The sequence below is a fragment of the Euprymna scolopes genome, chromosome 13 (assembly GCF_053919585.1).
Source record: "Euprymna scolopes isolate OS-2025 chromosome 13, ASM5391958v1, whole genome shotgun sequence".
NCBI lineage: Eukaryota > Metazoa > Mollusca > Cephalopoda > Sepiida > Sepiolidae > Euprymna > Euprymna scolopes.
Genome location: NC_136494.1, coordinates 136,607,193 through 136,619,248, shown reverse-complemented (window position 1 = coordinate 136,619,248; position 12,056 = coordinate 136,607,193).

The window sequence follows — 12,056 nt, the reverse complement described above, 5'->3', positions numbered from 1 at the left end:
CGTTCTGTTGTTTGATACAATACAGTAAACAACTCTGAATTCATGTAAAAAAAAAAAAAACTAATAGCTACTTTCGTGATTGATTTTTATATTTAAACATTTTTGGATATTTTGAGAAACTGTCCATAACCATTAGGTCATTGAAACCATCCAGCAAAATATATGTGAATCCTATCCACCGTTGGTAAGTTCTAGAAGATGTCTTTGCTGCCAAAGTATAACCTTTGCATAGTTTCACTGAATTTTCTATGCTTTTGTCTATATTTTTCATTTTTGAAATTCCCGAGTGACCAACATGAAATGTTTTTTAGTGTTCCTGTCTGTAATTGAACTATTCTTCATCATCATCATCATCATCATCAGCAGCAGCAGCAGCAGCAGCAGCATTATCACAAACATCATCATCAGCAACAAAGTGTTTGTTTCACTGTTCACTTGACAAACTCATTTTTATTTATATGTTTTTTTGGTACTCTTGCAGAATTTGACCCGGATCCTCAGGATTTTCCGTCAATTATGGTTCGGGCTTGACCGGCAATTACCAGATTAAGCCGAGCAAAGTAAAAGACGCAGACGAATTTCCAAACACACAACCAGAAAAAATAGAAACACAATAAATAAAAATGACAAAAACCCAAAGTAAATTTACTAAATATATATATATATATATATATATATATATATATATATATATATATATATATATTTATATATATTCATTTTTTTTTTAAGAAAAGTTGCATTTTGTAGTGTTTATTTTTATTATATTTTTTTGCAATTTTTATTAACAAAAGTTGTTTTATTCCAGAAAAGATTAACATTTTTTAACAGTAAATCGTCAGGTGAAAGTACAGTTTTTTTCATGAAAACTTACATTGAGGGGGGGGGGTAAGAAAATTGGCAGTAAACGTTTTTTTTTTTTGGTGGGGGGTGTAAAGAGAAGTTGTTGTTTTTTGTTGTTTTTTTTGCTAGGTGAAAGTACAAACAGTAACTACATCAATTTTAGAAAGAACAGCTTCTGATGTGGCAAGTGAAAAGAGGGTATTACTTTCTGTATGGTCATTGATCCAAATGGCATGTTATTCCCATCAGAAATAGTGGATTTCAACAACTCAATGCAGATTCTTCAATGTATTTAGAGAGGATTTACCTGGGTATAACAGTTTATCTCGTCACTTTGAAGCTATCATTACACAACCACCTCAGTAGCAAGCCCAACTTCTCCAATATAATGATAACCAACTTTGAAAAGTACAACTTAAATTAGTTCAAACACATTCGTGCGTTTTCGCAGCCCAAAGATGTTGGAGTAGCAGTGGCGTATGTAACCCCCCCCCTCTTCCTAGTAAATAAACCTAGTGGAGACTATTGCCTGATCACTGCATTTTGCAACATTGGTCGCTATTCAAAACCTCAGCTTTTTACCATGCTGAACATTGATTCCACTCTGAATTAACCTCACTAGCATTTTCTATTGTCTCCAAGATCCTGTATCACTAAAATTAATATACCAATAAACGTATCCACTTCGATGATATGGATTTAATAAAAAAAGCAACATCGCACGCAATGTCAACCATGTCTTTAGTGAGCGCTCTAAAGTTCCCAACCGCTCGCATAGGCCAGATACAAAAGTGGACATTGGAGGCATTGTGTACCTTTACAATGACCTGAGAAAAAATAATGGTCATGAATGGTAGTTGGGTCCATTCAAGAAAAAACAATTGGATTTACATTCGGAAGTTTGCTGGCTCCCAGTTAAGGTCCAACGCATACAAAATCTATAAGGATGACTACTTCAGGATCCCTAGCCAATGATTAACCCTGAATATTCAGACAACAGTGATGAGAAGAAGAGTGACTTGGTCTTGCATATAAAGCTTGCTATCTTGAAAACATTTAGCAATGTAACCAATGATAAGAAATTGCCACTAAGCAATCAACTAACCTGCCAACCCCACATCGTAACTAAGAGGAATGTTCTAGTTGACTCCCCCCCCCCATAAGGTAGAGACAACACACTGCATCTCGTGGACGACTAATACATATGAGCATGCAAATCACCCTCCAACGTCAGCAGCTACTCATGTCTGAGTCTTGAGTTGTGTCATTAGTCCTATCTTCACAGTTGATTGGTATGACTTGCAAGGCCCAATCAGTGTTTTATTTTTGCCATACAGATACATAATAATATTGTTATGCAAAACCTAAGCATATTTGGAACAACTGGCCCTTTATACATTAGATTAAAATTCAAAAAGTTCTTTTTGACCTTCTTGTATTCCTGTCACTTTATGATGGCTGCGAATTTTTGGCGCTTCTATATTATATAAAGGATAAAATATTGAATTTCAAGTAAAACAAGTTGTACCTACGTAATTGTACGATATCGAATAATAACATATCCAAAAATTATGAAAAACGATAAGGTAGAAAAATAATTGTTAATAAAAAAAACTTTGTGAAAGGAAGCGAAATCATTATATTACGCTTACAAAAAAGAGATGAGTTGACAGGGGAGATAATTAGGTTATGTTGTTACGTCACATGACGAACGTAATTCAAAATATTGGGTAAAATGTACTCCCCATATGAACTTTATTGAAAATAGTTTTTCTATTAATAATTATTTTTCTACATTATTGTTTTCCGTAATTTTTGGATATGTTACTATTTCTGATATGACAATTACATAGGTATCATTTATTTTACTTGAAATTCAATTTTTTTTTTCATCTGAATGATATAAAAGCACCAAATTTTTTGTATGGGATTAGTTGGTAAATATAGGTATACACAAAGCCGAGGAGTTAATGATGGAGGGAAGGTTGAGAATAACTGGTTGAGTTGGTGTACATCTGCAAAGTTATCATCAAGGAGGATAACTCTGAGTTTGCAGAGTTATTTGCCCTTTCATCTGCTCAGTGTGCCTTTTCCAATTTTTGCTCAGTTTTAAGTTTTGTTTGTGTTTGTAAGCTCGAGAATAATGTTTCTTCGTACCTTCAAACAGTTTCGTTGTATACATCTTTATTTACTGGCGTAGCAAAAACAAAAAAGTTGTTAAAACTCTGAAGTGTTGAAATTAAAGTTTTAAACTGCTGAGTACAGTTTCGTGCACAAAAAAAATCCGCCGTTCTTTTCTTCCTCTGACATGTGAGTTAACCGCACAAAAAATCAATTTTTATTTTTCCACTGACACAAAATGACTTTGAGTGAGCAAAAACAATCTTTTCACCAATCAAATAAATATGAGCTTTTTATATGCTTAAATTCAACATATGAAAATTAAAACGCGGTCGAATTTGAGCATATGTCACCTTTTCATGTCCTATCTGTAAGGTTTCGAGTTTTGAGCGTCGCACATGCCACCCTTGTTTCTATGACAGTTATCACACTTCTGTCTGATCTCAGGATCTCAAAGGCTGCATCTTGGCGGTGGTCATCTTTGTCGGGGCTTCTTCACAATTGTTGGGCCTCTTCAAAACCATGGTCTTCATCAGGAGCACGCGTGCCTTCTACTCCTGCCTCATAACCATCTTTTGAGTCTGTTTCGTCATCGGGTATCAGTCTTTCCAACCTGCTCACCAAGGATGTTGTGCTGTTGGAATCTTCTTCTGATGAGAGTACACAGTATCGGGGGGTGGGGGTGCAGGTCCTTCACGTGTCAGGGCATCCCATCCAACAAGATGGACTGTGGACTGATTATCTTGGTTACTCGACCATGGCTAAATCTCGTGGTACAACGACCCTCTGGTGCCTTCACCCACACATAGTCTCCAATATTGTATGCTCAGAGTCTGCTACTGGTGGCATAACAGCGATTCTTTTTACCTTGGTCTCGTAGCGGTATATAGCATTGGCTAGTGAGGTCAAAGACAACTCATCATTTTTTGGAGTCACATTGTACCAGTAGACCACCTCTGGTATGGAGCAGTGCATCCTAGCTGCGATTCATTTAACAGTGTGATGGCATTGCTCTGCTGTTCCCAGCCAGAGCATATGCACAGCGAAATCTCAAGTTCACATCCCATTCATCTACAAATGTCCTGAATTTTTTGCTGCAGAAAGCTCTGTCAGTAGTTCATGAGGTGGGCCACATTCAAAAAAAAACACTTCCAGTTGGGAGAGCATTAGACTGAAGATCTAAAGGTCCCTGGTTCAATCCCAGTTTCGGCACAAACACACCCTTGTCCATCCATGCCTGGAGTTCTTGATCATCAAAGTTCCATAGCCACTCGATATCAAACGTAACAGTAAAGTCAGGTTCATTGATGGAGATAACCACATACACGGAAACTTTCCCAACGCCAATCCAGACTGAACCCGTAGATCCAACAGTGATGCCTCCCAGTGCTTTTATCACATCGATCCCTAACAACAGATCAAATCCCAGTGGTTACCACGCACCACCAGAGCATCGACCCTAACATAGTCACTATCATTTGTAGAAATAGTGACTTCTCCTCTTCCGCAGCATGCGTGGGACGAGCCTTCAATATTCAGGACATACACTTTTGCTGTCTTACAGGATCGACATCGATTCACATCTAGTATTGTATGTGAGCATCCTGTGTCATTCCATCAAAGTAGACAACAATCTCTGAGAGCACTGCATTTACATCTTGATGGGGGAGTAGGCTGGCGCTTATACCTCGTTCGTTTCCTGAACAATCCTGGGCCGAGTGTCCAACTTTTCCACGTCAGTAGCAATGGGTTCCACGTCTTCAGCAATTTCTCGCTATATGACCCTTATGGCTGCATTTGAAGCAGTTTACTCCTGCATCAGGGCTATCCACAATAGGAACAGCATATTTACCATTTGATGGACTAACGACTACAACCATGTGAAGCCTTTGGTCCCTGGTTGACGTTAACACCCTTGCTCTTAGGTCTTCCATGATTAGGGTCTCAATTTTTGGTGCCTGCTGGAGTTCGATAGAATTGGCATCAGGGAATACTGTGATAACCACCAGTTTCACAAGTTGTTCTAGTCCGACTCCTCAAAACCAGACAGTCCAACTAACTATCTGATATTGTTCGCGTACACGTTCACCCGCTCGCCAACCCATTTCACCATGGTTAACTTCCTGTAGGTTGTGAACGCACCATCCGTGAATGCCTCTTTTAATCAAGCGTCGCACACGCCACCCGAAGCCACTTATTTCAGTGACTGTTGTCACAAACTCTTAAATTTGTTTTCATATTTTTGAAAAATATTGGGCCACTTAGAGAAGTTACCGTGCCAATTGTTGCCTGCCAGGCCAACACAAAACCTACCTTTCGGAAGTTGTTTTATAGGGGTAGTCGGGTGTGCTAAGAACGAATATCCTGCATTTTTATTCTGCAAATAAGTAGTTTTCCAGATATTAAGCAATGTAATTCTTTATTTTATAAGTGGTGGCCATTGTTATACGCACAAGTGCACACATATTTTTACCACACACGCGGCAAAGATATGCTAAGAATTTCTTCCGTATAACAAGATACAAGATGGCCGCCACATTATATTACTACATGAAACATGCAGAAAAGTACGCTTGCAGTATCGTGAAAACTAGTTGCTGGACCCAAATTTAAATGTGATATTCGTTCTCAGTACACCCCGACTAGAAAACAAATTTCTAAAGGTTGGTTTTGTGTTGGTCTACCAGGCCACAATTACCTTTCTTTTTATTTATATTCAAGTAAAATTTAAATTTTAAGGTATCTTCTTTTGTTTTTTGTATTTGTGCATCTAACTTACAGTGCTGAAATAATAATGTTATTATTTAGAAATCCATTCTTAACATAGGGGAAAGGGACGGTGTTTTGTAACTACTCTATACTTCCACTCAACAATTTAATAAGAAAAGGGTGCTTATGCAGAATATGGGTCATGCTATTTTTTTAAAATAGGAGTTTCAAATTAAAATTGGAGTTTTACTGTATCTTTTGTTTATTAAATTGTTAGGTGAAAGTACAGAAGAATAGTTATAAAAAGTAGAGTTGTTTATTTTTTGTTTGTTTGTTTTTTTTCACAATAAAATTGTCAGTTGTTTTCTGTAAACTAGGGTACAAACTATTGAGGGCATCGGTTTTGAAAGCAAAACTACGTATTTACTGTTGAGGTTTCAGACAGACGAATTTTATGATGTATCAGCAAAATCACGTGGTTTAAAATCATAACAACGGAGTTGGTCAAAATCTCTCTCTCTCTCTCTCTCTCTCTCTCTCTCTCTCTCTCTCTCTCTCTCTCTCTCTCTCTAAATTTACAGGCCAAAATCTTCTGTAAACTTATACAGTAATCTCAACCAAAAAGAGAAGCTCAATACGCGGATTAAGGAAATCTTAATATCTCATTTTGAGTATTCTGTCGAATAATAAATTCTTGTAAATTATAATTTAAAGTTTTTAATTGTATTCTTATCTCCATCTCCATATATAATATTTTGATTGCAGAAATTCCCGTCTGGACCAAAGTATCGTACGTTTGCAACAACGAATGCCATATACAAATTTATTATGTCTAGATTATTAGCCACTATCTTATGTAATTTTAGAACGCCATTTTAGACAAATTTAGTCGTTATAATTAAATCCTACATTTCATCTTAGAGCAACACCATCACAATCACAACCATCTTTAGAGGAAGTAGTTCCTATTTTTTTCTTCTAAATATCAGGTCCTCCAACCGCCCCTGTCATCACCGGGAGGAATTCTGCACTTTTTTTTTTTTTTTTACACAGTGATCACCACTTATCAAGGCCCGGAAGCCACTCAGGGATAAGGGTTATTGCAAGTACATTACGTTAGTGTGGAAATTTGCTGAAGTTTTTACTTAAGGGGGCGGTTCATTAGGAATTCGTTAACGTTGGACTTGAAGACATCCAAGTTGTAGTCCGGTGGGAAGCAGGCAGACGGAACAGAGTTCCACAGGCGTGCAGTTCTAAGAAAGAAGCTTTGTTCATGGAATCCACGTTTTGATTTAGGCACAGATATAGAGTGGGGGAAATTTTTTACAGTGGATTCAGCTAGACGGGTGTTTTTCGCGAAAGATTGGCGAGGGGGAACAAGAGATTGGAGTTCAGACGAGCACCTGCCATGGAAATAACGATAAAACAAAGATAGGCTCGCAACGTCTCTTCTGTGGGAGAGAGGTTGCAGGGTAGAGAAAAGGGCATCCCCCACTAAGCCACGAAGTCGATTTTGTACTCTGTCAAAGCAGGATAGGCTGTTTTTAGCAGCTCCTGCCCAGATATGGCAACAGTATTCCATCCTTATACGTACTTGGCTTTTATATAGATAGAGAATGGCATCAGTAGTGAGATATCTTCTGGAGCGGTAGAAGGATCCCACTATCTTTCCAGCGACCTTGGCAACAGACTTGATGTACGTGTTCCATTTCAGATTAGGAGTAAAGGTCAAACCCAGAAGCTTGTCAAAACACAGGGCCTCACCCAGACGAGAGCCACTCATCACAATTGATGCCAGATGGGGATCAGAGCGTTGATGATGTAAGGATAGGAGTTTGGTTTTGGATGCATTAAAGGTAACCAGCCATGTCTTCCCCCACTGAACCACACGCCTGAGATCAGAGCAGAGAGAATGAGAGAGAACTTTGTCATTTACAGCCTTTGATGTGTTGCCGTAGATGGTCGTGCCATCAGCAAAGATGTCAACGAATGATTTAAGTATGTGTTTAGCGAGGTCATTGATGTAGATCAAGAAGAGAGTTGGGCCCAGGATTGACCCTTGAGGGACTCCAGCATTTATCTTGCAGGCCTCCGATTTTTGTCCATCTACCACTACCCTTATGAGCCTATCGGAGAGAAATGATTTAATGATTGAGAAAACATTTCTAGTTATACCGTAGCTGGAATTCTTGTGCAGTAGACTCTTATGCCATACCTTGTCGAAGGCCTTTGATATGTCAAGAGCAATTGCCCTAGAAAGGAAGCCTTTGTCAAGAGTCACTAATCCTTTGGGATATAACCGTCAGCACATCTGCGGTAGATCTTGCAGAACGGAAACCATATTGTGTGTCCCTAAGAAGGTTGTTCCTGCTGAGGTGGTTGACTATTTCTCTATTTAATATGGATTCCAGCAACTTACTCATAACACACAGGAGACTTATTGGCCTGTACTGAGAGGGAGATGACTTATCACCTGAATTCTTAAATACAGGGCATACTGATGAGGTCTTCCAGGGAGTCGGAAAGCACATCTCCTTAAGGCAGCACTTAAATAGTTTTGTAAGTATGGGAGCAAGTTCTGGTTTAAGCTTTTTTAACACTATAATTGGGATGCCATCAGGGCCAGTTGCTTTACTGGAATCTAGGTTCTTGATTAGCTTGGCGACCTCATGCACGGATATTTGTATGTTACCTAGCTTGTTCTGTGTTATAGGAGGAAATATGGGGAGTTGATGGCCTTTGTCGCATAGGGTAGAATTAGCTGCAAAGTTCTTTGCAAATAGTTTGGCCTTGTCTGACGCTGATGAGATGACCTCTGGTCCATTGATAATGGTTGGGATAGAACGCACACTTCTGTTCAGGATCCTATTTGTTATTTGCCAAAACTGGTAGGAACCAAGCCGCTGATCAACTACCTTGGATTTAACAGACTGGGCATATAGCTCTCTAGCATTTTTTATTACTCTTTTACAGTGGTTGCTGGCAGTCCTGAAAGCAGCTTTAGTCTCAATGCATCTATTACGTTGGTAGCTATGAAAAAAGTGATTTCTGTGTGCGATAGCAGCAGCACATTCTGGGGAGAACCATGGCTGGCTGTTAGGTTTTTGTTGAAATTTTTTAGATGGTATGAATTGGTCTATGCCTACAATTAACCATTCGGTCAGGTCTGATACTATAGAGGACACTTCCTTTTTAAACATGGAGTGCAGAGGTAAATCAGATATGAATGTACGGAAGCTATCCCAGTCAGCCATAGAGTATCAGTATACAGTACGGTGGAGGGGTACGTCTGGGGACTTCTTACATTTCGTTTTTATCTTAACTGATACGACGGAGTGGTCGGAGGATCCTAGAGGAGAATGAATGGAACATGAACATAGCTCAGGGGAAGTTGAGAGAAAAAGGTCTAGGAGGCTTGCATATTGACCGGGTGTATCGGGCACACGGGTGGGTTCGCGAACAATCTGAGTGAGGTCATAAGCAATGGCAAAATCATGACAAAACCTCCCCTCATCGTCTGTCTTATTTGAGTGGGTCAGCCATTCCACGTTATGGACGTTGAAGTCACCACAGATGTGGATGTTAGCCGAGGGATGTGGTCTATTTTCTCAGATATGCTCTTAAAGATAGTAACTCTGCTGTTTTGGGGCCGATAGAGGGCAAATATAAATGCAGTGGTGTTAGCAAGTGCAACCCTGAAGCACATAGAGGGTAAATTTGGATCTTCTCTAGAGATATCCCTGCCACACGGGAAGCCATCCTTAATGTAGGCACATATTTCATGCTCATGGCGATCTTGGGGGTCAGATTTAGCTGTTAAGTTAGAGTATCCGTTAATTATGAACTCATCTAGGTTAAGTGGTCAGCCCTATTCCAGTTTCACTTAGAAATAATATGTTCGGTTTCGTCTCCTGTAATTGGGTTTCAACCTCTGGAAGGTTGAAACGTAGACCCCTGATGTTGGAGAAGGAGACCTGGTAGTAGGGGTCTACGTTGGAAGATGGGGTTCTAGGTTTAATCGAGTTTTTATTCTGGAGATATTTCATGTTGAGGTTTTGGGATTTGTGGAATAGGTCGGCATACTTGGTTAGAGCAGTACAGAGAGGGAAAGTAAGAGAGAAAAAGACAGGAATTTTTTTTGTAGTACACGAAAAGGTAAAGCCGTAACAATTACCCACTAGTATGGCATCGAGAGGCCCCACTAGAGACTACTGCGTGGTCCAGATCCACTCACCAAATGGCAATACAGCAGTCCCAGTACTTTGCGCCTGCTGATAGGACAGCCTCCTTAGTGGTTAATCCAAGGTTCGAGTCCCTGACTATCAGGCGGATAACGTCAGCCCAGACAAAACGTTTACCTCTAGCACCCTTACTAGTGACATGGCCACAACGACAGACAGAGACAGAAAAATTTCCGACATCTAAGACTACTGGTCACCAAGTACTACCGACCTTTAAGCAGCTTTTTCTTCACCCTTTGTCAGAAAAATCACTCATTGAATGAGGACTGAGGGACAAAAAAGGAGAAGCGAGAGTTACTGGAGCTGCCGATAACACATCCACTGTATTATCTACTCTCTACTTTCAACAGAGATCGGTTTTTATCCTTCATAACTAGATCAAAAACACGTAGACATACCATTAACTTTCCCTTTTCTGACTCATAAGTAATAGCGTCTCCCTAGCCACGTCCGGAACAATCGCTGATAATGTAAACACAGCAATGGTTCGGAAATGTAAACATGCACAAAATACCTACACCTCGGTTTTCACGTACTTATCATTGACTACGGAAACATTTGTTACATACTTGTGTTTTTACCACTTTCACTTTCTGTCTGGAATGATTACCGACACTGCACACACGTTAGCTTAGCGTTTTTTAGTGCTAACAAAAAAAAAAAAAAAAAAAAAAAAAAACACATACGTATTAATCGCTCATACAGACACTTAATAAAAATATACAAGCGTCTTTTTTCATCTTTTTTCGTCTTTGCTCGCACTTCCGGAACACTTGCAGAACACAATGGTTTGGGAATGGAAACATGAACAAAACTGCGGAAACACTTATTTTTTATATACTGGTGTTTACCAATTTCGCTTTCTGTCTGGAATGATTATCAACATTGCACACACGTTAACTTTTTTGGTTTGGTTTGTTTCTTTTGGGTTTTTTTTTTTTTTGCTTTTTTGGGGGGTGTTTGTTTTGTTTTTTTGTTTATTTTTGCGCGAATGCACACACGTTAATTTTGTTTTTTTTGGGGGGGGTTAGGGGTAAAGGGGAAATTTTACATTAGCTCCACCTTCCAACTATGCTGATTGTTTTTTTTTGTTTTGGGGGTTTTTAAGGGGGAAGGGGTTAATTTATGAATTAGTTCCCTCATCCACAATTTTCTTTCAATTTGTGAGTTTATTGTTTGAACTTTTTCGTCTTTCTAAAAGACAAAGACTGAATATGAAGAAGATATAAAAAAAGAACAAAAAGAAGGAACTGTGAGCTGACGTCCAACTATTCCCATTTCTCTGTAACTGAAAATAAATTCTTTCGTGTCATCGCACAATTTCCAGTTACATTTATTCGCTTCTTTAATTTCAGGATTTTTGCTCGGTTCGTAATAACTAGAAATACCCCAAACCCTGTAATTCGTAGATTTACTTATCTTTGATTTTTCCCCCATTTGTTAATAAATTTATTTTAAATTGTTTGAATTGTGTTCGCTTCGTTATTTCTCACATTCGTTGTGTTCGACCATTTTTATTTTGCATCCCGTTTGTCTTATAAGAATTGATCCACGTTCCATGTTTCGACCTTTCTGTAAGAAAGGAAATTGTATCTAATGGGACCTCACAAGTCATGCCCCTTCGCGAAACTTGGCCGCATAAAATAAATATTTTATAAAAGAAAATCTCTTTTAAAAGAATCCCTACTTTTTCTTTATATCCCCTTTTTTTACCCTTGTCACAAGTGTACCCTTCGTATCCCCAAACGGGGAAGGCACGTGTGACAATATATATTAGGTACGGGCAAAAATGGTGAAATAAAGACAAGGGGATATATTTTGAAAGCTGATTCATCATAATTATTTTGTACGTTTGCGACAGCTTTTTGATTGTATTTGAAAGATTAAAGATTAAAGTTACTCACCAAAGGAAAAAAATATTTGTACACGTTAACAAAAAAAGTTATGAAGAATGTTTTCACGGCGAACTAATTCAGCTAAATTTGGAAGTTAAATAAATTCATTTTAACAATCATTTGAAAGTTTTCTTGGTCTATTTGAAACATAATTAGTAAAATTCTAAGATATTGAATTAAATAAAAATAAACACCTCGTTTATACAAACAAAAAAAATCGAGAGATTCTGGCTACGTTCAACCGAAA